The sequence below is a fragment of the Monodelphis domestica genome, chromosome 8 (genome assembly GCF_027887165.1).
Source record: "Monodelphis domestica isolate mMonDom1 chromosome 8, mMonDom1.pri, whole genome shotgun sequence".
NCBI classification, from domain to species: Eukaryota; Metazoa; Chordata; class Mammalia; order Didelphimorphia; family Didelphidae; genus Monodelphis; species Monodelphis domestica.
The window spans coordinates 237,050,386-237,073,302 of record NC_077234.1 but is presented as its reverse complement, the minus strand read 5'-3'; positions in this window follow the sequence as shown (position 1 = coordinate 237,073,302).

The window sequence follows — 22,917 nt, the reverse complement described above, 5'->3', positions numbered from 1 at the left end:
AAACATTGTGACGTTTTGGATGGCTTATGTTTAATCTTTCATTATTACCTTTGTATGTTTCTTGTAGATCAAATTTTCTACTGTTCTGTGTTTTTCCTCAAGAAAGGTTGAAACTCCTTTAGTTCATTAAATATCCATTTTTTTTTACTTTTTATAATTAGGCTCAGTTTTGCTGGATATGTTATTCTTAGTTGTAAGGCAAGTTCTTTTGTTTGACAAACTTCTTTGTTCTAAGTGTTGTTTTCTTTTAACATTGCAGCTGCTAGGTCTTATGTTATTCTGACTCCCACAGTACTTACTTTTTCCCTCTTGTTTCTTATAGTATTTTTTCTCTCACCTAGGAGTTATACAATATTTATCAATAATATTTCTGTGTATTTTTATCTTTGGCTCTCTGAGGTGGTGATCGGTTGGTTCTATCAATTTCATTTTATCTTCTAATTCTAAAATTTCTGGACAGTTTTCCTTAATGATTTATTGGAGTATGGTGTCTAAACTCTTTTTCTTTTAATATTACTTTCTGGGAATCCCATCTATTCTTATATTATCTCCTGTGCCAAGGCAAGCAATGACACAGCTGTTCCCAAAGTCTTCTACCTGGGGATTCCAGATAAATATTACTGGCTTTGGGGCTCAGCAAACAAAATGAGGTTGGCAATCCTGCCCTCAGGAATTGTGTTGTTTATTCTAAGCTTTTTGCTCTGTTTCTGCTCCTCGGACCTAGGCCAAGGAAGTCAGGAGCCTTTCTCCCTTGTCCTTGCCCATTTAACTTCATTTCTGAGTCCTGTCTGGGTTTGATCCTGTTAGCATTCATTCTGGGAAGTTATTTTTTTTTTTATTTTTTGTGGTGTGTATTGAAAGGACAAGACTTTTTATACCCTATCCCACCATCTTCCCACCAATGGCATTTTTTTATAATGACTCCTTGGGATTTTTTTGGACCATTGTATTACTGAGAATAGCTAACTTATTCACAGTTGATTATCATACAACATTGCTGTCACTATATACAATGTTCTCTTGTTTCTGCTTACTTTTCTCCTTATAAATTTGTGTGAATCTTTCCAGGTTTTTCTGAGCTCCTCTTGCTCATCATTTCTTATAGTACCATAGTATTCCATTACAACTACAGTATATACTAAAATTTACAAACCACTCTCTGCCCATTGGTGGATATTTTGAAAGAGGAGATGGACTTAGATATCTCAATTTCTCCACCATCATTTCAACACAGGAGGGGTGTATTTTTACCCAGTTAGGGAAATAATCCACTCTGCTTTCAGATGCCTCAGATTGAGTGTTGTTGTTTAAAGATGAAGAAGCAGAAGGTCTCTCCTTTGCCAGGTCACCTCTAACAATAGCCTAAAGGATCTACTCCAGTTAGATACCTTGAGGCCTGGAAGCAAACTAGAAAGTGGACTTTCAGCCTGACCTTAGAAGGCCAAGGAGCTTGGATGAAATGAATTATTTCACATAGAAATATTACCAATAAATAATACAATTCAAGATTAATTTTTCTCCCCTAGGAACCGCTTTGTAAACATTCAGATGGACTTCATTGAACTTCTTCCTAGGGAAGGATATAAGTACAACTAGGACTGCTTATGCTAGATATACTCTCAGGATGGACATAAGCATTCCCTTGCAGAAAGACTGATGTCATCCCTGTTGTAAAGAAATTTCTTAAGAATTCATCTCCAGGTTTGGAGTCTCTATGGTCATAGATTCAGATGGGGACATATTTTACTGGTCAAATCATTCCTTAGATAGAAAAGAGTCTGTGCATACAATAGAAGCTACCCTGTAGCTACAGCCCAAGTCATCAGGAAAATGCAGGAGGAAAAAACAAGCAAAGTTTACAGCAAAGTTGGTTAAAACATGTGAACAAATAGGGTATAAGATCCTAACATGGGGTCTTATGGAAGCTCAAAATCTGACCAACAGAGAATTAGATCTATACCCTCCATAAAGTCCTTCTTGGAAGGCCCTGAACTTAGAACTACCCTGAACAGTTTGGTATTAAATGACTCTGTTATCTTACTGGTCTGCATTTCAGGTATTATGATGAAAATATTCAAGAGATTAGTTTTGGGGTAAAAATATCAATTTATCCATTAGGCTAGCATATAACCAGTAAATTAGTAGCCTATGATCCTTTTGAAAATAAAAAGCTAGGAAGTTCCTTAACACAAATCTATAAATACCATTTCAGAATTCATTATTCTGTCCCTTCCTTGGACATCCCAAAACATCTCTACTTGGTAAATAGCTAATGAGAAGGTAGACTTAGAGAGATCAACTCTCCTCCCTCATTATTGTATCACAGGGGAGGTTGGCCTCTGCCTAAATAAGGAAGATGCCAACATATCCATCCGCTGCCACATGGTTGGGTCAATTTATTCTCAAATGGGGCAGAGTTCACCATAGCTGATCGGCCCTGCCTTTAATCCTTTCCAGGTTTTATCAAAAGAAAAGGATCCCAGCCCAGTTTGATAGATTAGAGAGGATGCTTGGAAGCAGGCTGTTTCAGTGTGACCTTGAGAGGATAAGAGGAAAACGATTTCACCAAAGTAGATTACTAACAAAAAATAGAATTCATTATTAATTGTTTTACATGCCACTCTCAAGAACATCCAGGGTGGCACTATATGTCCATCACAGGTTTCCACAGAGCCATGCTACCTACTCATAGGAACCAGGAATCTGGGTTTGCATTGAGTAATTCAGGAGGAAACACAGCCTTGAACCCTGTTGGTCTCATCCACCACAGATGATTTTTATCACCCATACTGCAAACTGGGTGTAAGTCAATCACTGCAAAAAAGTTTACCACAACATACTACACCAAACCATTTGAATTTGTAATCAGAAGGGAAGACCTACCAGTGATAAATCTCATATCCACCATGATCTCATCTCTAAGTCCAGAATTAAGATGGGCTGTTTTAGAGAATAGGACTGCCATTGATTACCTTTCCTCAGTAATAACCATAGTTGCCAAGACTCTCCAGGCATGTGTTGCTCTAATATTTTAGACAATAGTCACCTTACTGAAATCCACCTAGAGGACCTGTAGAAATTGACTTCATGTATCTGACAATCCTCATTGGTGATGCTTGATCATGCAATTTGGTTGAGGTCATGGCAGCCTCCTACTGGATAGCTCCAACAGATTGTGTTTTTCTCTGCTGTTGCTTTCAATGCTTGGGATACTGTTCTATGGAGTGGCCTTGCTTCCCAGTGCAAGTCTAAGCCTTCTGCCATGGCCCCTGATGCTTTCTGTACTCAGTTTAATCTTCCTCACTCTGATTCATTAGGAGAAGATCCCTCCTTAAAAGAATTCTGCCAAGCTCTTCATAAGATGGACACTGAAGGGGATGCTTCTACCTTTCAAGACTCAATCTGCTTTAAAACTAAACACTTGCTGCTATAGCTGTGTTTGTTAGCACAGGAATACTGGGCTTTAGAAACCTAAAAGGAGGGGAAAGCATTCAACTGTCTGAATCTAGCCTTTTGTGACAAGAAACCAGACTTGGATTGCTTAGAGATCAGAGCTGTAAATTACTTCACTCAGGACATGGAGGTCATACTGACCCCAGAATGTTTCCAGGGGATCTGAAGATTGATACAAGAAATTTCCAATTTTCTGAAATAAGTATTTTAAGCCACCTTTTTTATTTTTATTGTTCAGTTGTTTGTTCAGTTACATCTGACTCTCTACCATCTCTGTGGTAGTTTACTTGGCAAAGATACTGGAGTGGTTTGCTATTTCCTTCCTTAGTTCATTTGAATGATAAGGAAACTGAGGCAAATAGAATTAAGTGACTTGCCCTCAGTCATACAACTGGTAAGTGTCTGAGACCGGATTTGAACTCTGGAAGATCCTATCTATTCTCATTTACTGTGCTGCCTCAAGCAATTTATTCCTTATTTGGAAATTCATTTTGTGCAAGCCTATTGGTCAACTGTTTTGGTTGTTTTTTGCTTCTTTGTTTGAATTCTATATAATGTGTCACTCATAGAGGTTTTAGGGAACAGACTACCTATACAGCTCTGTCCTATGCCAAATGACTTAATAACTTCTTTCTAAACTTATTTTCTAAATAAATAAAAAATAAACTTTCTAAAATTTTTTGCTGTTTTGTTTGTTTTCAACCAACAATTTGGACAATTTCTGTCACTGGTCCCCTTGAATTCTATGCCTCTTGGTAAGATAATAATTACTAATATCTGCATACTTGACAAATATTATTCTCATTTGATTCTCATGCCAGAACTACGAGGTAGGTGATATATTTAATCTTAATTTTACAGATGAAGAAAGAGAATCAGAGAGGGGTTAATCAATTTGCCCAGAATCACCAGCTAGTTAAGCACATGAAGCCAGATTTGAATTCAGGTCTTTCTGTCTCCCAGTCCAGTGTTTTATCCAATGTTCCACTTAGATGCCTGCCAGGATTACTAGATTGAAGGTTGTAAATAGTTTGTTGTCCTTTCATGATTCCAAATTTTTCCCCAGAAGATTTGAGCCAATCTATAACTCAACTAATGGTATACTAGTGTGCCACTGTTTCCCTCTTCTCATGTTTTCAAACTTAATTGGTATGAGAAGAAACTTCAGATTTGTTTCAATGGGCATATCTCTTACAGGAATTTGGAATTTCTTTTCATGTCAATCGCTTGTATTTCTTCAAAAACTCATTTCTAGATTGGGGATGTAGACTAAAGATCACTCCATTGCATATATTAATAATATAAAAATAGGTCTTGATCAATGAGACATATAAAACTCAGTGGAATTGCTGGTTGGCTATAGGAGGAGGGGGAAGGAGGCAAGGGAAAGAATGTGAATCATGTAACCATGAAAAAAATATTCTAAATTAATTAATTTAATAATTAAAGAAAAAAAAAACTCTTATCTAGTATATATAGAAAGCCATCCTCAGAGCCAAGAAGACCTGTGTTCAAATACTTTTTTCTGACATACTGGTTATGTGACCCTAAGCAAATTGATTAACGTTTTTGGAGGAAAGCCAATCTTGTGGTTGAAATGTACAGTTTCACCAAATTATCTCCATCAAGAACTATGGGAATGAGAAAAAGCAAGAGAGAAGGTTTGCAAAAGGCAGAGGCTTGGGTTTCAATCCAGGGTGGCTCATGCACAGAACACTTGGGATTAAATTCTGTAAGGGAGGAAAAGAGTTAATTTTTAAGAGGTTGGACTGCATTATTTAAGAGTGTGGTTGCTAGGAACTTAATTTATTCCAAAGAGATTTATTTACAATTTATTTACAAAATGTAGAAAGAGTGAAGTAAGAAAATCAGAGAGAAGATAAGGTAAGATATCTAAGTCTCTCTCAAGAAGTAAGTCTCTCCTAAGTTGGGGGGAGTTTTGTTTGTTTGTTTGTTTGTTTTTCAGAAAATCCAGCACCTTTTCACTCAAAGGAAGAGATTTTAGAACAGCCTCACTAGGAACAGGGACTCAGGTCCAGCCTCCACTCCAAAGAATGAAAAATTGTTTCCAATCTCCACTTCCAAAAAATGAAGAACTGTCTCTCACAGGAAGTGACAGCTCCTTTTAAAGATGCTTCTTTTGCATCACTTCCTGTGTCTTCCCCTAATTTTACATCTACCAATCACAATTGAAGTTTTGCTTTAAGACTACCCAGGGGTAGTTAGTTTAATTCTGATTCGTTACCCACTGTTGCACACATGGGTCACAGACCTCCCACTTAATAATTAAGTGGGATGCTTACCCTTTTGGTAATTAGATCTAAAAATAGACAGGGGTTACAATTTAATCTTCATAATCAGGGGAGAGAATTTTAATCTTCACAATTCCAAGGATTGCCAGGAAAATATAAAAGAGAAGAACGGAGTGCTGGAGGGGGAGGTTGATTCCTGCCTCTGAGGGAGCTTGGAGACTTCACTTCCTGCCAGGGAAAATAATGGACTTTCAGTTGGAAGCCATTTGTCCTGCACCTGTGATTTCTCCCATCTTCTATTCAGTCTCCAAATAGAGATTTATCTACCAGACTTACAGCTGCTCCTACTGACTGTGTTCCTGAGTTCCTGTTTCCTAGTTATCATATTTACTGAGAAGAGCCAACCTGTGCCAGAAAGATCTCTTGTCATCAAGCGAAGCCTGCAGCCTCTTGGCTGGACCCTTTGGGTGACTTTACCATTCACCTTCACTCTATCAAAGCAACCTGAACTATTTTTTCCTAGCAGTACTATTTAGGGGGGCCAAAAGTCAGGAAAGCTGGATAGAATTTAGGGGGTTAAGAGACAGTCATTATAGAGTTAAGAAGCTGGAAGAAACAGAAGGCAGATCTGTGAAGGTCTCTTAGCTTGGGGGAGATCTAGAGAATTTGAGATTAGGGAAACCTCTCTTGGTCCTCCTTCCTTTCCCTGTGTGAAAACACTCAAATAACACTTTTTTTGTTTAAATAAGACAGCAGTCAGATTGTGTTGGGCCTAAGGGACAGGCCTACAACCTGATAGAGACAGAGAAAAACATTTGACCATCTACCATCTATAAGGGTCAAATAACTTGCGTATTTCAGTACAAATAACAAAACCTGTCAACTGCCTCCATCCTGCTTAGATTAAATGCACAGAATCCTTCTGTACACAGTTCTTTATGACCCTACAAGCATTGCAACCAACACACAACTAAAAATTTTCCTGACCAAATTTTCTACAGTGATGGACTATAACTTTTTTTAAATGTATAAATCTTATTTTTTTACCAGATTACACGTCCATGCAATTTTTAATACTTGTTTTCTGGTATTTCACAAACCATGCTCTCTCCCTTCCTCAATATGATATAAATTATATATATATATATATATATATATATATAATCATAAAATATAAATTTTTTGTTTATCATACTATGAAATTTTGCTTTCACAAGATTATTTATCAACATTTATCAAAAATTTTATCAAAAATTCATGGAGGAATTAAAATAAAGAATGATATGTTTCAATTTGCATTCAGACTCCATCTGTCCCTTCTCTGGTGTTGGAGGGCCTCTTTTTGTCCTGAGTCCCTTGGAATGGTCCTGGATCCCTGAATTGTTGATAGCAGTGAATTCATTCACAGTCCATCATCATATTATTGTTGTTACTGGTACAATGTTCTCCCGGTTCTGTTCACCTCACTTTGCATCATACTTCCTATGTCTCTCCAGGCTCACAAGCCAGACTGTATCTTAGTGATTCATTGGCTGTGTTCTCTAGGCAGACCTGAAGTCAAATCTGTATCTCAGAGACCAGGAGCAGGTACAGACAGCTGTGACAAAGGAAAGATAAAATTCTTGGGGAAGCAAAGCTTTGATTTTTCTAAGCGTGTTGATTTATTAAGTGATGCTCAATGAATTGAGACCATACCTGATTCTAAATACAAGGAAAAACACGCTTTTATACTTTAAAAACAATTCATCAAATAAGACCAATTAATTAACAGGAAAGAATTTAACATTCGCTAAATGGATTTCTAAATGAACAAAAGAGTTAGGACTTACCACAATGGGAGGGAGAGAATGAACAGGTTAAATACGCGCCATTTTGAAAAAAAGAGATGTCCTATGTCTCCAAGTATCTGTATGTAATCGAAGGAACATGGAAACAATAATTGATTGATCAGTCATGGGGCCAGTTTTCAGATAAGACATGTGGGTACTGGGTGACCCTGGGCAAGTCACTTGACCCCCATTGCCTAGCCCTTACCACTCTTCTGCCTTGGAGCCAATACACAGTATTGACCTCAAGATGGAAGGTAAGGGTTTTTATTAAAAAAAAAAAAGACATGTGGGTTGCTTGAGAGGTCAATTATGAGAAAACTCCTTTCTTAAGATCTAACTGCATTTCTGGTCCCCATAACCTAGGATCTTGGAGTCTCTAAACAGCAGGTACTAGTAGTCCAATTTTTCATCCACGTAGTTCAAGGATTCAAATAAGATTTTCTCTCATTTCACAAAATGGAATAAGCTTTTCTCACAAGACAGAATTTAGACTAGACCCATAATTAGATTAGAAACTAAGCTAGCTAAAGAATTGAGCCACAAGATGAAGTCAGGGTAGTTCTCTCAATTTCCTCAATTCCCACCACCACTTGCTGCCCTAATCCCCTCAGTTCCCTCACAGCCCTCTTTCTTAGTGTGCTAATAAGGTTTTCCCATTAATTTGGACTCTCATTTTATTTGACCTGTGATCTAGCAGACTTGCCTATAGGTAAGTTTCTCTCTGGACTCTTAAAGAATCCAGGCTAATAAAAGAAATATTTGATGAAAAGCTGCTTGCTCTAATTTACAGCTTCTCTTGTTAGCCTTTCTATATTGCTTATATTTATGCAAAAGCATTTTAGTTTTATGTAGATACTATTATTTTGTTTCTATTATATTCTTTACATTTAATATTTATCATATAAAGTATATTGCATATAATAGATTATCTAATAATTAATTTAAAACTATTAATATTTTAATATTTATGATATTCTTTATACCCTATTTGATTAAGAAGGGTATGAACTTATTATTTCTAACATTAACAAATGACTTATCTATCTACTTCAATGTTCAGTCATTTCAATTGTGTCTGACTCCATTTGGGGACTTTCTTGGCAAAATATACTGGAATGGTTTGCCATTTCCTTCCCTAACTCATTTTACAGATGAGGAAACTAAGGCAAACAGAGTAAAGTGACTTGCCCAGGGTATCACAGTACATGTCTGAGGCTGTATTTGAATTCATGAAGAAGGAGTCTTCACTCTACTTCATTATTCCTTAACTTCTCTTGAGCTTCCTTGCTTTCTTTATAAATTTCATTTTGGTTTTTGATTTATATTGATTTAATGAACATTTATAAAATAGCTGCTATATGCAAGATCTGATCCCTATAAAGGGTTTGAAAGTTGAAAATGGCATGATTTAACCATCAATGGACCTTATTTGGAAACTCATTACATGCTGCCCATTTAGATAGTTATTTCTTTGCTCCTTTCAATTCTATATAATGTATAACTCATAGAAGTTTGGGAATGAAGACCAAGATTAAACTCTGATGAGAGAGATGACATGGATAAAAACAGAGGTGTGCTGAAAGCCAGTTCAGATTTCCTCAAGGGAACTGATCCTTAAATTTTCAGCAACAGCCATTAAACCACAGAAATCAGAAAACATTAGGGTTTGATTTATTTTATTGATTATTTAGACTTAAGAAAATTATGGAGAAAATGTGAGCAATAGGGGGCAGCTAGGTGACATATAGAGCACCAGTCCCCTGGAGTCAGGGAGATCTGGATTTAAATCTGAACTCAGACACTTCCTAGCTGTGTGACCCAGGGTAAGTCATTTAACCTTGTTTTCCTAGCCCTTGCCTTCTTTCTTAAAGTTGTTACTAGGTCAGAAAGCAAGGATTTGTTTATTTTTTTAAACCCCTACCTTCTGTCTTAGATTTGATCCTGAGTATAGGTTCCAATGCATAAAAGCAATAAAAATGAGGCAATTGGGGTTTAAGTGATTTACCAACAGTCACACACCTAGGAAGTCTCTAAAGCCAAATTTGAATCCAGGACCTCCCATCTCCAGGTCTGGGTCTTTACACACCAAGCCACCTAGCTGCCCCCAAAGTTGTTGTTTTTTTTTTTTAATAATAAAAAAATAAAATGCAAGTGATAAAAGTGTATCATGGAACCATCCTTTTTTTTTTTAGAAAGTTAGTTGTTAAGCATTTATCAGAACATTACTGGATACAAGATACCATTATATAAATTAAAATATGATAAGTGCCCCCAAGATGGGGTGCAAAGTTCCTTTGACATATTGATTCCAGACAAAGCTTAAAGAAAAATGCTGAGCTAGTCTTTAGGGAAAGGGGGAATAAGGTCTCAACCAAGATGGTGAAAGCATCTAACAAGGAGAAGGGAAAACTTGGGAAATTGTTGTCAGCAGTCTATAGGAAATGATATCTGGGACATCAGAAGGGCCCCTGATCAAAAACCACTTCCCCTACATATTGTGACAATAAATCTAAAATTTTTACTCTCAAAACCATGTCTAATATCAACTTTGAATCTTTTCTTGTGCCCAGAACAGCATTCTACGTACAGCAGGTACTTAATAAATGTTTGTTGTATTGAGCTGAATTCTGCAACTGTCTTCTAAAGAGATTCAACCATTTTAAGGGGATAAGTATAGAACCCATTTAGAAGGAGTTGATGTTTTAGTTGCCTAAGATGACTATGAATGATTAACCCATCAATAACCTTTTTAGATCAAGGTCTTAAGTGAATGAGATAGAATTGACATTTTTTGACATTTCATAGTATAAAAAGAATTTTATATTCTTTTTCCATATTTCATATATATTCCATATATTATATTAATTGATTTATACAACTATCCTGTGGATTAGGGAAGGCAAGTTTGAGGCAGGGGTTTGGGGGTATTATTTTGGTGAGATTTTTTTGGTCAAAGCCTAAATTTTCCCTGGCATGAGAAAATCATTTCCTCTACCAATAATGGAATCATATATTTAAAGCAAGAAATAACTTGATAGTTCATTTATTTCAAACTTCTTTCCCATATTTTACAGATTAAGAAAGTGAGGGACAGATAAGTGAAATGTACAAAGTCATGCAGAAGAGTCGTTTAAGTGGTAGAGCTGGGATTAGAACTCAGGTGCTCTCAACATAACTAATATGGAAATATATTTTGCATTTTTGCATGATGGCACATGTATAATCTATGTCAAACCTCTAAGTGCCTCAGGAACTGTAAAGGGGAGGGAAGGAAAAAGAGAATTTAGAATTTAAAAAAAAATTAAATTAATGTTACGGGAGCAACTAGGTGGCTCTTCTATCTTGGAACAAATACACCAAATACACCAAAATGATTCTAAAATAGGTAAGAGGTTTTTTTTTAATGAATCTTAAAAATTGTTTTTATATATAATTGGGGGGAAAGTCAAATAATTTTTAAAAAGTAAATCCAGCATTCTTTCTATTGCACCATATTGTTTTTCATATAGATCAGCAACTTATCTGTAATTTATAATCTTTGAGAATTTATCAGGGTATTGAAAGTTGAAGAAATAATTACCATTTTACAGATAAGGGAACTGAGCTAAAGAAGCAAGTTTCGCTGACTGATAAGTCTTAAAGCTACTAAAGTGGAAAAGCAAAAATAAATAGATAGGACACATTCATTCATCAAGGTAGTGGATTTTTGTGAATCCATAGTCCATAGCCTCAAACAGAGATGGAGAAGAGGCATAGTTGGAATATACACATAGAACTGGGCTGGATGCAGCCAATATGGCAAGATGTTATCCCTAGAATGGCTAGAAATATTGTCCAAAAAGCCCTCTTGCTAGCCAGGGGTAGCTACTTCTCTACTCCCCCTCCCTTCCAAATATATTCTCCATTCTCCTTTATGGGACATTCATTTCAGTGTTCTTTGTTTCAGGGAAGTCATGGACATAAGCATCTGATGCTTCAAAAGTGTCCAACAATCTCTAGGAGCTCCAGAGGTACTTAAAAAAAATTCTTACCTTCTGTCTTTGAATCAATACTAAGTAGTTGTTCCAATGCAAAAGAGCAGTAAGGGCTAGGCATTTAGATTTAAAAGACTTACCGAGGGTCATACAACTAAGAAGTATCTGAAGTCAAAATAGAACCCAGGACCTTCTATCTCCTGGTCTGATTTTATCTATTGAGCCAACAAGCTGCCCTTACATAGAGGATGTTTTAAAAATGCTTATTGATGGATTGACTGATATTTCAAAGGGTCTTCATGTGCTTCCTTCAGAAAGTTCCTTTTAGATAATGACAGAGTCAACAAAAGAAAAGGAAAAAGCATAAGAAACCCCTCCTCCTATGAATTACTATCTCTCAGGGGTTTGGTTCAACCTGGAATTCTCAGTTTGGCCCAAACTAAAATCATCAACACTGGGCTAGATCAGTCTGAGCTAGGGACACATACTACAGTTTTGCTGTTGTTCAGTTGTTTTAGTCATGTGTAAGGATAATTTTAGTGTTTTGACTTAAATCTAAATGATTGGTTGCCAGGGAAAATTCCCAAATAATAAAATACCCAAATCAGTTGGGAATTATGGAGATTTTAATTAATAGAGAGAGAAGGAAGTAATGAAGAGAGAGAGAGAGAGAGAGAGAGAGAGAGAGAGAGAGAGAGAGAGAGAGAGAGAGAGAGAGAGAGAGAGAGAATTAATTAAAACTTCTCTGGCTCAGGCTGAGCCAGGCAGTAGTTAAAGGCCTTGGCCAAAGTGGCCTCCCTGAGCCTAAGGGTAAGGGGGTCAGTCTTATCACTCACCATGAGACTGTCTCCAAGCTGGGTTCCAGACTTCCACTGAACTCAATCTCCTGAACTGAGTTCATCATCATCCCCTCCAAACTGAATTTTCTGAACTGACTTTTTATCCCTCCTTTTAAAGAAATTTTCTCTTATGTCACCTCCCCTAAATTTTTACATCTACCAATCACACATGTCCAACTCTTCATGACCCCATTTGGGGTTCTCTAGTCAAAGATAATATAATGGTTTGTCAATTCCTTCTCCAGCTCATTTTACAAATGAGGGGGCAAATAGGGATAAGTGATTTGCCCAAAGTTATACAGTTAGTAAGTGCCTGATATCAGATTTGAACTCAAGAAGATGAGTCTAGCTGTCCTTCCAAAGGTACTCTTGTCGCCATAGATATTAAGTACATTGAGATACTTTTCATATCTGCTATAATATCCTTTATATAATCATTTCCTGTACTGTAGAGTTAACAGGAGATTTGTTTGGATAATTGTAATGAAGGGATTGGGGAAGAGATGGTGATGATGGGGAGAAAGTATATAGAATGTAGAAACAAAGTGAAATGCTATGTCTATTCAGTCATCCTATAAATTTCTTTAGTTTATAGCTCAACCTCATTGTAGATTATAAAAGTAATCAAGTTAATCCTTAACATTTGTCAATGGATGCTGAGTCTTTTGTGTTTATCATGTCCCTTTCTTATAGAAAATAAATACTTGTCCCATAAATAAGAGAAATACTAATTTTTTATGGATGGGCAGAGCCAATATAATTAAAATGACAATCCTATCTAAACTAATTTACTTATTCAATGATATTCCAATTAAGCTACCCACTTTATTGAACTAGAAAAAATAATAAAATTTATTTGGGAAAAAGTAAAGTTCAAGAATATAAGTGGAATTAATGGAAAAAACATAGAAGAACAATTAGCAGTACCAAATTTGGAACTATGATATAATATAAATATAATAATATAAAGCATAGTTATCAAAAATACCTGGTACTAGCTAAGAAATAGAAAAATAGATCAGTGGAACAGATTAGGCATATAACAAACAGTTCTAAAAAATTAGAGTAACTTTGTGTTTGACCCAAGTTTTGGGGATTTGAATTCACTAGTTGGTAAAAATTGCTTGGAAAACTGGCAGAAACTAGATATAGAACAAATTCTTACACTATTTACCAAGATAAGATCAAAATGGATACATGACCTAGCCATAAAGGGAGAAATTATAAGCAAATTAGAACAGGGAACATATTACCTTTCAGATGTATAGATAGGAGAAGAATTTATGAATAAACAAGAGACAATGTATTGAGATATAAAATTGGTAATTTTGAATATATTAAACTTAAAGGGTTTTGTTAAAATAAAACTAACATAGCATATCTAAGATACACAGTGAACTTTGTCACGAGTTATGAACAGTTTTGTATGGAAGAATCAAAGCTATATATTTGTAAAATGTGATCAATCATTATTGAGTAGAGAAATGAAAATCAAAACAATTCTAAGATATTTGATTGCCTATAATAATAAAAAGGCAAAATAACAAATGTTGGAGGGCATGTGGAAAAATGGAAACACTAATACACTATGAATGGAACAGTGAATTGATCCAACCATTTTGGAAAGCAATATGGAATTATGCTCAAAGAATTATAAAACTGCACATACTGTTTGACCCAGCAATACCACTATTAGGTTTATTTCCTAAGGGGATCATGGAAAAGGTGCAAAAAACCCATATGTCCTAAAATATTTATAGCAGCTCTCTTCGTGGAGTCAAAGAACTAGAAATTAAAGGAATGCCCATTTATTGGGGAATGGTTGAAAAGTTGTGCCATATATTGTGATGGAATACTACTGTGCCATAAAAAAATGACAAGCACATTAATTTTGGAAAATTTTGGAAAGATCTACATGAAATTATGATGAGTGAAACAAACAGAGCCAAGAGAACATTATATATAGTAACAGAAATGTTGTTTGAGTAATGACTTATGTATATCCACCTCTAGAGAAAGAACTGATTAATAGAAATAAGACATAGTTTTATATATGCATACAACTTTTGGTCAAATGATGCCTTCACTAATGGGAGGAGGGAAGGGAGGGAGTTAACTAGATATTTTATTCCAAAAACCAAATAAAAGAAATTATTTTAAATTAAAAGAAACAGAAAATATTTAAGAAAGAAAGAAATATCTGTCCCAAACCAAATTCATATTGTACATAGAGTATCTTTCTACTCTACCCCTTGGGAAAACCCAGTAGTAGTAGACTAGTCTTGAGCCAAAAGCTAAATCACAAGAGATTTCTCTCTAGGATAGTGGAGTAGGGGACATAACTAGTCAAAGGGTATGAAAGCTGATCCTAAACTCTCCCATTAAAGATCAGGCCCCTCCAGAATTAAATTTAATCTGATTATATGAGAGGGTTCAGAGCAGAGGGGCCACATAGGAAGAAGAAGAGGAAGAAGAATATTGCCCTAGACCCCTATCCCCAGTGTCAATAATCATTGTTAGATATAAGAAATGAGGAGATTAAATTCCACATTAATTTAAGTGACTTTCTTATAGTCACACTGCTACTCAGAAGATCATATAATAATGTTTTTTTTACTCTGCATCAGTTCCTACAAGTCTTTCTATGTTTCCCTGAAACTACTTCCATCACTATTTTTTTTTGTTTTTGTGAGTTATCATTTTAAAAAATACATATAACATAATATAATCTTTAGTATCATGGTCAGCAGAAAGCCCAGAACTAAAATCTTCTGACTCTCAGCCCAGTTCACTTTCTACCATGATTCCTCTAAAAGATAGAGAAGCAACCTGAGAAGAGAATAACCTGAGAAAACACCATCTGATTACACATACACTTCAGGGGATTTTAGAAGGAAAAATATAAATGGAGTGGGAACTTTGGCTACTCTCCAACTCAACTCAGACTAATCTAAAACTTTTATCTATTTATGTTTGTAGCTCCTGGTTTCAGGCTTGTATTCAAGGTGATTATGTGATAAAAGGAAAATAATTGCTCTGTGATGGGTCTCTATTAAGAACATTTATGAACATCTTTTCAGTTGTTTATTTCTAGAGGTTTCAAAGCCAAAAAAGCATACTCACTAAGTGCCTTCCAAGAATCATTATCCTTTCCCCCCTCCAGATCAGGTCCAAAGCTATAAAAACTGTATTAACAATCTTAAGTTACTCTAAAACCACATTCATTGATATATTCCACATGGTAAGTAAGGGAAATACTTACAACTTGGAATTCCTAAGAGTAAATTTCAAGTTGTACAAAGAAAATGCCAGAACTCAAGTTGAAGGCTACTACATGCATCATCTGGTATAGCAAAACCAAGGAACTACAGTAATAATGACCACTGATACTTACTTCTTCAAAGTTATTACCCAATGTAGCTCCTCAAATGGGTTTTTCCCAACAATGTAGAAAATCTAACTTCTATCCCATCATGCTTTGAAATTCACCAAATTTATACACAATCAAATGGCATTTGAATAAAGAATTTCATCTTAATGACTATCAAAAATGAGAAGAAATAAAAAAATAAGATGATGTATTCTAAACCATCTTCTCATATGGAAGAAGTTCAGGTTTTTCAGATCTCCCGTGTTAAAGAAAAATCCTTCAGTGCACATGCCAATATCATGATATAAACATTCACTAGATTTGAAGTCTTTGTCACAATTAATTTATGTACTGAATATCCCCTTTTCTTTTCCTAGACAAGCATTCAGTAGGTGAACTAGCTTAAAAGTTAGAATCTAAATATATGCCAATTTCTGAGAAATCATTATCTTCTAATTCATATGTATAGCCAACTCTTTCCTTCCATCCCTCCCACTCTCCACTCCATCCACTTTGATATTACTACTTGCTAGCTGAAAAATAGTGAAACATGCCAGAAGGGCCATAAAATTATACATCCCCTTTGCCCCAGCAATACCACCACTGGCTCTGTATCCCAAAGAGAACAGAGAAAAGGGAAAAGGACCTACTTTAGAAGATTATTTTTGGCAACTCTTTGTAGTGACAAAGAATTGAAAACTGAGAGGATATCCATCAATTGGGGAATCCCTGAACAAGTTGTGGTATATGGTAGTAATGGAAAACTATTGTTCCCTAAGAATTGATAAACAAAACATGTTAAGAAAAAGCTGGAAAGACTTAGATGAACTGATGCAAACTGAAGTGAACAGACCCAGGAGACCCAGTATATATGGTAACAGAAATATTGGACAATGATCAACTGTGAAGGACTAAACTATTATCAGCAAAACAAGGTTCCAAGATAACTCAAAGGGACTCTTGATTAAAAAAACAAACAAACAAACAAACAAAAAACCACTATTCACAGCTAAAGAAACTGTTGGTTTCTAATTGCAGATCAAAGCATGTCATACTTCACTTTATTTCCTTCATGAGTTTTTTATTGTATATGTGATATATGTGTTCAGTCATGTCATGGAAAATATGCAAATATGTATTTCCTGAAAGCACTGTTATAACCCACATCTGACTATTTATTGCCTTCAGAAGGAGAGAGAATCTGAATCATAAAATATCAGAAAACAGTTGTCAAAAATTATTTATACATGTAACTGAAAAAATTTTTAATAAAAAAAAGAGTAGGACACATGGGTCTTAGGACCCTGGGTGCTACGGTATTACAGATCCAAAGGTAAGGATTTCTTTTTTTTTAATATTTACCTTTTTTCTTAGAATAAATAAATACTAAGTTATCAGTTCCAAGACAGAAGAATGTTAAGAGCTAGAAAAGTGGGGTTAAATGACTCACCCAGCTTGGTAGTGTCCAAGGTTATATTTGAACCCAGCACTTCCTATCTCCATGTCTTGTGCTCTTTCCAACTGTGCCACCTCACTGCCCCCAAAGGTAATAATTTCTGAGCAATCATGAAAAGGTTTTTCTTATTTCTGTAATAATTTCTTAAGGATCTACAAACATATTTTGATACCATTTCCAGATTATATATATATATATATAGTATCCCTCCTGGATCTATTTCTTCATTTCCCACTAGTATCAGCAGGCAGATCCACAGAAGGACACTAAGATATTGGAAATTGTAAAGATGATATTTAAAAATAAGTATTGTTTTATTAGTTTAGAGATAATAAGTAAAGTGGCTGACTTGAGAAAAGAACTGGAGTTTGAAGCAGAGCTGAGAGAGCATGTTGATTTCAGATGTTGACAGTTATAATCATTTTTCTGTGTCAATTACTCTCTCTGACAATTAGTTGTTGGTCTCTGGCAGTTGGCAGAGACACATTCTCAAAGGCTCTCAGGACTGGTTTTTGACTCAGAGGTTAGGATAAAACCAATTCCAGATTTATCTCTTGCTTGGTTTTAAAGTCTTTCCTTTCCCAAAGATCTGACATGTGTACTATTCTGTGTTCACCTAATTTGCTTATTGTTTCCTTCTTTATATTCAGGTCATTCACCCATTCTGAGTTTATCTTGGTGTAGGGTGTGTGATGTTGATCCAAACCTAATGCCTCCCATTCTGTCTTCCAATTTTCCCAGAAGTTTTTATCAAATAGTGGATTTTGGTCCCCAAAACTGGGATCTTTGGGTTTATCATAGTCTGTCTTGCTGAGGTCACTTACCCCAAGTCTATTCCACTGATTCTCCTCTCTGTCTCTTAGCCAATACCAAATTGTTTTGATGACCACTGCTTTATAGTATAGTTTGAGATCTGGGAATGCAAGTCCTCCTTCCTTTGCATTTTTTTTCATGATTTCCCTGGATATCCTTGATCTTTTGTTCTTCCAAATGATCCTATTGCATATTATTCCGGTCAACAAGATCCCATAGCTGCAGAAATAGCTCTATGCTTAAGAGAGGTGGCAGCAACTGCATTGCTTGATCTGGAGATTTAGTGTTAGGCTGCCCACTGACAGTTTATTGTTCACATGAAGTCGAGGTACTCCTCTGAAAGTTCAGAACGGAGGCATTTTCAGATCAATGCCTGCTAAATAGGACATAGTACTTTGGGGGAATGAACAAATAACATTAACAAATAACATTAACAATAACAAATAACATTAAAGAGATGCAATACCTTAAATCCAGGTACATTATTACCTGATTTACCAATACAGGGGGAACCATTGCATGATTGTGAAACTATAGTGCAATTAATAGAAAGACCTTGAGAAAATTTGTCAGACACACCTCTTGACAACCATAACCTGATCTTATTCACAGATGGATCATCATATATGCAGAATGGAATAAGATTTACAGGTGCTACAGTAGTAACTGGATTTGAGACCCTATGGTTTATTCCACTACCTAGGAACCTAAGTGCTCAGAGCAGAATTAATCGATTTAAAATATGCATGCAAGCTTGCAAGAGACAAATGTGAAAATATTTACACTGATTCCAAATATACATTTGGAATTTGCCATGCCATCAGTTCTCTCTGGCTTCAGAGAGGATTTTTAACATCTAGTGGGAAAAGAATTGCTCATGCAGAAATAATTCAAGAATTACTGTCATCTCTCCAGCTCTCCAAAAGAGTTAGCAGTGATTCACTGCAAAGGGCATTCTTTAGGATAAGACTTAGTTGCTAGAGGAAATCGTAGGTCTGATATGGCTGTCCAATATGCTGCACAGAATGCTCCAGCTTGTATTATGAATCTCTCTGTTATAGATACCACAGATTTAGAAAAAGTATACAATGACAGAGAGGTTCATAAGTGGGAGTAAAATTTTGGAGCTAGAAAAGAAAATGAAATTTGGATAGCATCAGTGGGAAAACCAATTCTTCCAAAAGCATTTTACTCTTACATCTGCCAGGTAATCCACAAAGCATCATTTTGGGACACAAGCATTATTGATACTGTTAAAAGAATTTGGTTAGCTCTGGGAATTAGCACTGTGGCAAATAAGACCTGCTCAGCTTACTCTGTGTGTGCACAATTTAACCAAAGCATATTTAATTAAAAGGCTTGCTCATACACCATTTGAGCATTTGCAAATAGATTATATCAACATGCCCAAAACAGGACAATTTAAACTTTGTCTAGTAATAGTGGACCAACTAACTAGATGGCCAGAAGCTTTTCCATCTAGTAAAAATACATTGTTTTGTAGCCAAAATCTTGTTAAAAGAGATCATTCCGAGATATCATATACCACTAAGAGAAGATTCTGATAAAGAGAGCCATTTTACAGATTCAGTTCTAAAACAAGTTTATGAGAATCTGGGTATCATGCCAAAATTTCATGCCCCATATCACTCTCAAAATTCTAGGCAGGTGGAGAGAGACTAAACAAAGAAATCAAAACTATGGTTGGAATCCTACCCAAATTAATTTTCTTTTTCAGTGCCATACCCATTGAACTAACAAAAAAACTTTTTTTACTGAATTAGAAAAAACCATAACAAAGTTCATTTGGAAGAACAAAAGATCAAGGATATCCAGGGAAATCATGAAAAAAAATGCAAAGGAAGGAGGACTTGCATTCCCAGATCTCAAACTATACTATAAAGCAGTGGTCATCAAAACAATTTGGTACTGGCTAAGAGACAGAGAGGAGAATCAGTGGAATAGACTTGGGATAAGTGATCTCAGCAAGACAGACTATGATAAGCCCAAAGATCCCAGTTTTGGGGACCAAAATCCACTATTTGATAAAAACTTCTGGGAAAATTGGAAGACAGAATGGGAGGCATTAGGTTTGGATCAACATCACACACCCTACACCAAGATAAACTCAGAATGGGTGAATGACCTGAATATAAAGAAGGAAACAATAAGCAAAGTAGGTGAACACAGAATAGTACACATGTCAGATCTTTGGGAAATGAAAGACTTTAAAACCAAGCAAGAGATAGAAAAAAATCACAAAATGTAAAATCAATAATTTTGATTACATCAAATTAAAAAGGTTTTGTACAAACAAAACCAATGCAACCAAAACTAGAAGGGAAGCAAGTAATTGGGAAACAATATTCATTACAAAAACCTCTGACAAAGGTTTAATTACTCAAATTTATAAAGAGCTAAATCAATTGTACAAAAAATTAAGCCATTCTCCAATTGATAAATGGGCAAAGGACATGAATAGGCAATTTTCAGTCAAAGAAATCAAAACTATTAATAAGCAGATGGAATTGTGTTCTAAATCTCTTATATCAGAGAAATGCAAATCAAAACAACTCTGAGATATCACCTCACGCCTAGCAGATTGTCTAACATGACAGCAAAGGAAAATAATGAATGCTGGAGGGGATGTGGCAAAGTCAGGACACTGATTCATTGCTGATGGAGTTGTGAATTGATCCAACCATTCTGGAGGGTCAGTTGGAATTATACCCAAAGGACGCTAAAAGACTTTGATCCAGCCATATTATTGTTGGGTTTGTACCCTAAAGAGATAATAAGGAAAAAGGCTTGTACAAGAATATTCTTAGCTGTACTCTTTGTGGTGGCAAAAAAATTGGAAAATGAGGGGATGCCCTTCAATTGGGGAATGGCTGAACCAATTGTGGTATATGTTGGTGATGGAATACTATTGTGCTTGAAGGAATGATAAAGTGGAGGAATTCCATGGGGCCTGGAACAACCTCCAGGAATTGATGCAGAGCGAAGGGAGCAAAACCAGAAGAACTTTGTACACAGAGACAGATACACTGTGGTACAATTGAATGTAATGGACTTCTCCATTAGTGGCAATGCAGTGATCCGAACAACTTGGAGCAATTGATGAGAAAAAACACTATCCACATTCAGAGGAAAAACTGTGGGAGTAGAAACACAGAAGAAAAAACAACTGCTTCAATATATGGGTCGAGGGGATATGGTTGGGGATGTAGGCTCTAAATGGACATCCTAATGCAAACACCAACAACATGGAAATAGATTTTGATCAAGGACACATGTAATACCCAATGAAATTGCACGTCAGCTTACGGAAGAGTAGGAGGAGGGGAGGGAGGGAAATAATATAATTCTTGTAACCGAAGAATAATGTTCTAAATTGACTAAATATATTGATTTAAATTTTTAAAATTATGGTTGGAAAATTATGCATGGAAACTCATTTGAAGTGGCCAGAGATTTTGTCTCTAGTGCTATTCTACCTGCACACTAGACCAAGAGGAGATGTGCATATCTCACCATATGAAATGTTATTTGGACAATCACCATTGCAAGCAAAAAGTTTTAAAACAGCTTATGTATCTGTGCTTGGAGGGGATCTTGTACTTGCTGAATACATCATAGATTTACGTAACAGGGTTAGAAAATTACAAGAAATGGAAATTTTAACTCAAGGGGGTCCATTTGATTATGCACTCCATTCAATAAAACCTGGGGGTTTCATTTACATAAAAAAAACTTTAATAGAACTAGCAAAACACAGCTATTATGGGTAGGACCTTTACATGTTATTTTGACACCTTGAGCTAATCATGTATTAAAGAAAGAAATGTGGCTGTATTACTTACATGTGAAAAAAAGCAACAGCAGCAGAAGAGATTTCATCAGACAACATGGCTGTAATCAAAAAGATATCAGAAGAAGAAATTATTCAAGAAGAAGAAGAAGAATGAAATAGAGACAGATCAAGATCAAGAAAAAGGAGAAGACAACATAAAATATGACAGCAAAAAGAACAATTGAACTGTAACAAAGACATTGAAAAAATCAACACAGGGAAAAGGAACACAGACTGATTATGGTCATGAATTGTAAGATTTTTTGCACCATTCTAACATTACCCACTTTCATTATAATTGCAAATAAATACTACATAGTAACAACAGGAAGACAGAAGACAGTAACAGAGGAGGTGACTTTAAAGATTTGGTAAGTATTCACTACAAAATAACATACACATAGAGAACACATTTCTCACAAACTCTGCAACATCATAACTAGGTGATAAGTATCCATAGAAATAAAGAAATACAGATAAATCACCTTGGGAAAATAATAATAATTATACTCATTAAAATAATAAGATCTTATCTCACAGGAAGTCTTAATGTGTTCCTAGGAGATAAAATCAAAAAAAACCTACTTATCTTTCTAAAGAAAATCTTTAAGTTTTTCTTAGACTATCTTAAGGGGGGAAGTTTATTTTCCTCCTGCAACATGTAAATAGTTTATATGTAACGTATACATAGATGTAGAAATCGTAAAGATCTGTATGTTTATATGGATGTGTATATAGTTAAATTATTACAAAGTTTTGATTTTATTAGTATAAAGTTGATTTTGAGTTTCAATGCAGTTAGTTTTGATTTCCTGTGATAATGATAGGATAAGGTCTTAGCATAGTAAAAAGTTTTATTTGAATTGTCCAAATAGGATTTGTAAAATGAAGTTTGCTTGAGTTTTGCATAATTATTATTTTAGATAGACTTTAGTTTTCTGTAAAACATAACTTAGTTTGTATCTGTATTTTATTGTTTCAAAAGTTTTTCAAAAGTTTGCATTTTGTATTTTGCATTTTGAATTTCTATAATTGTATGTTTTTTACTTGCATTTGTGCAAATATGTTTTCATTGATT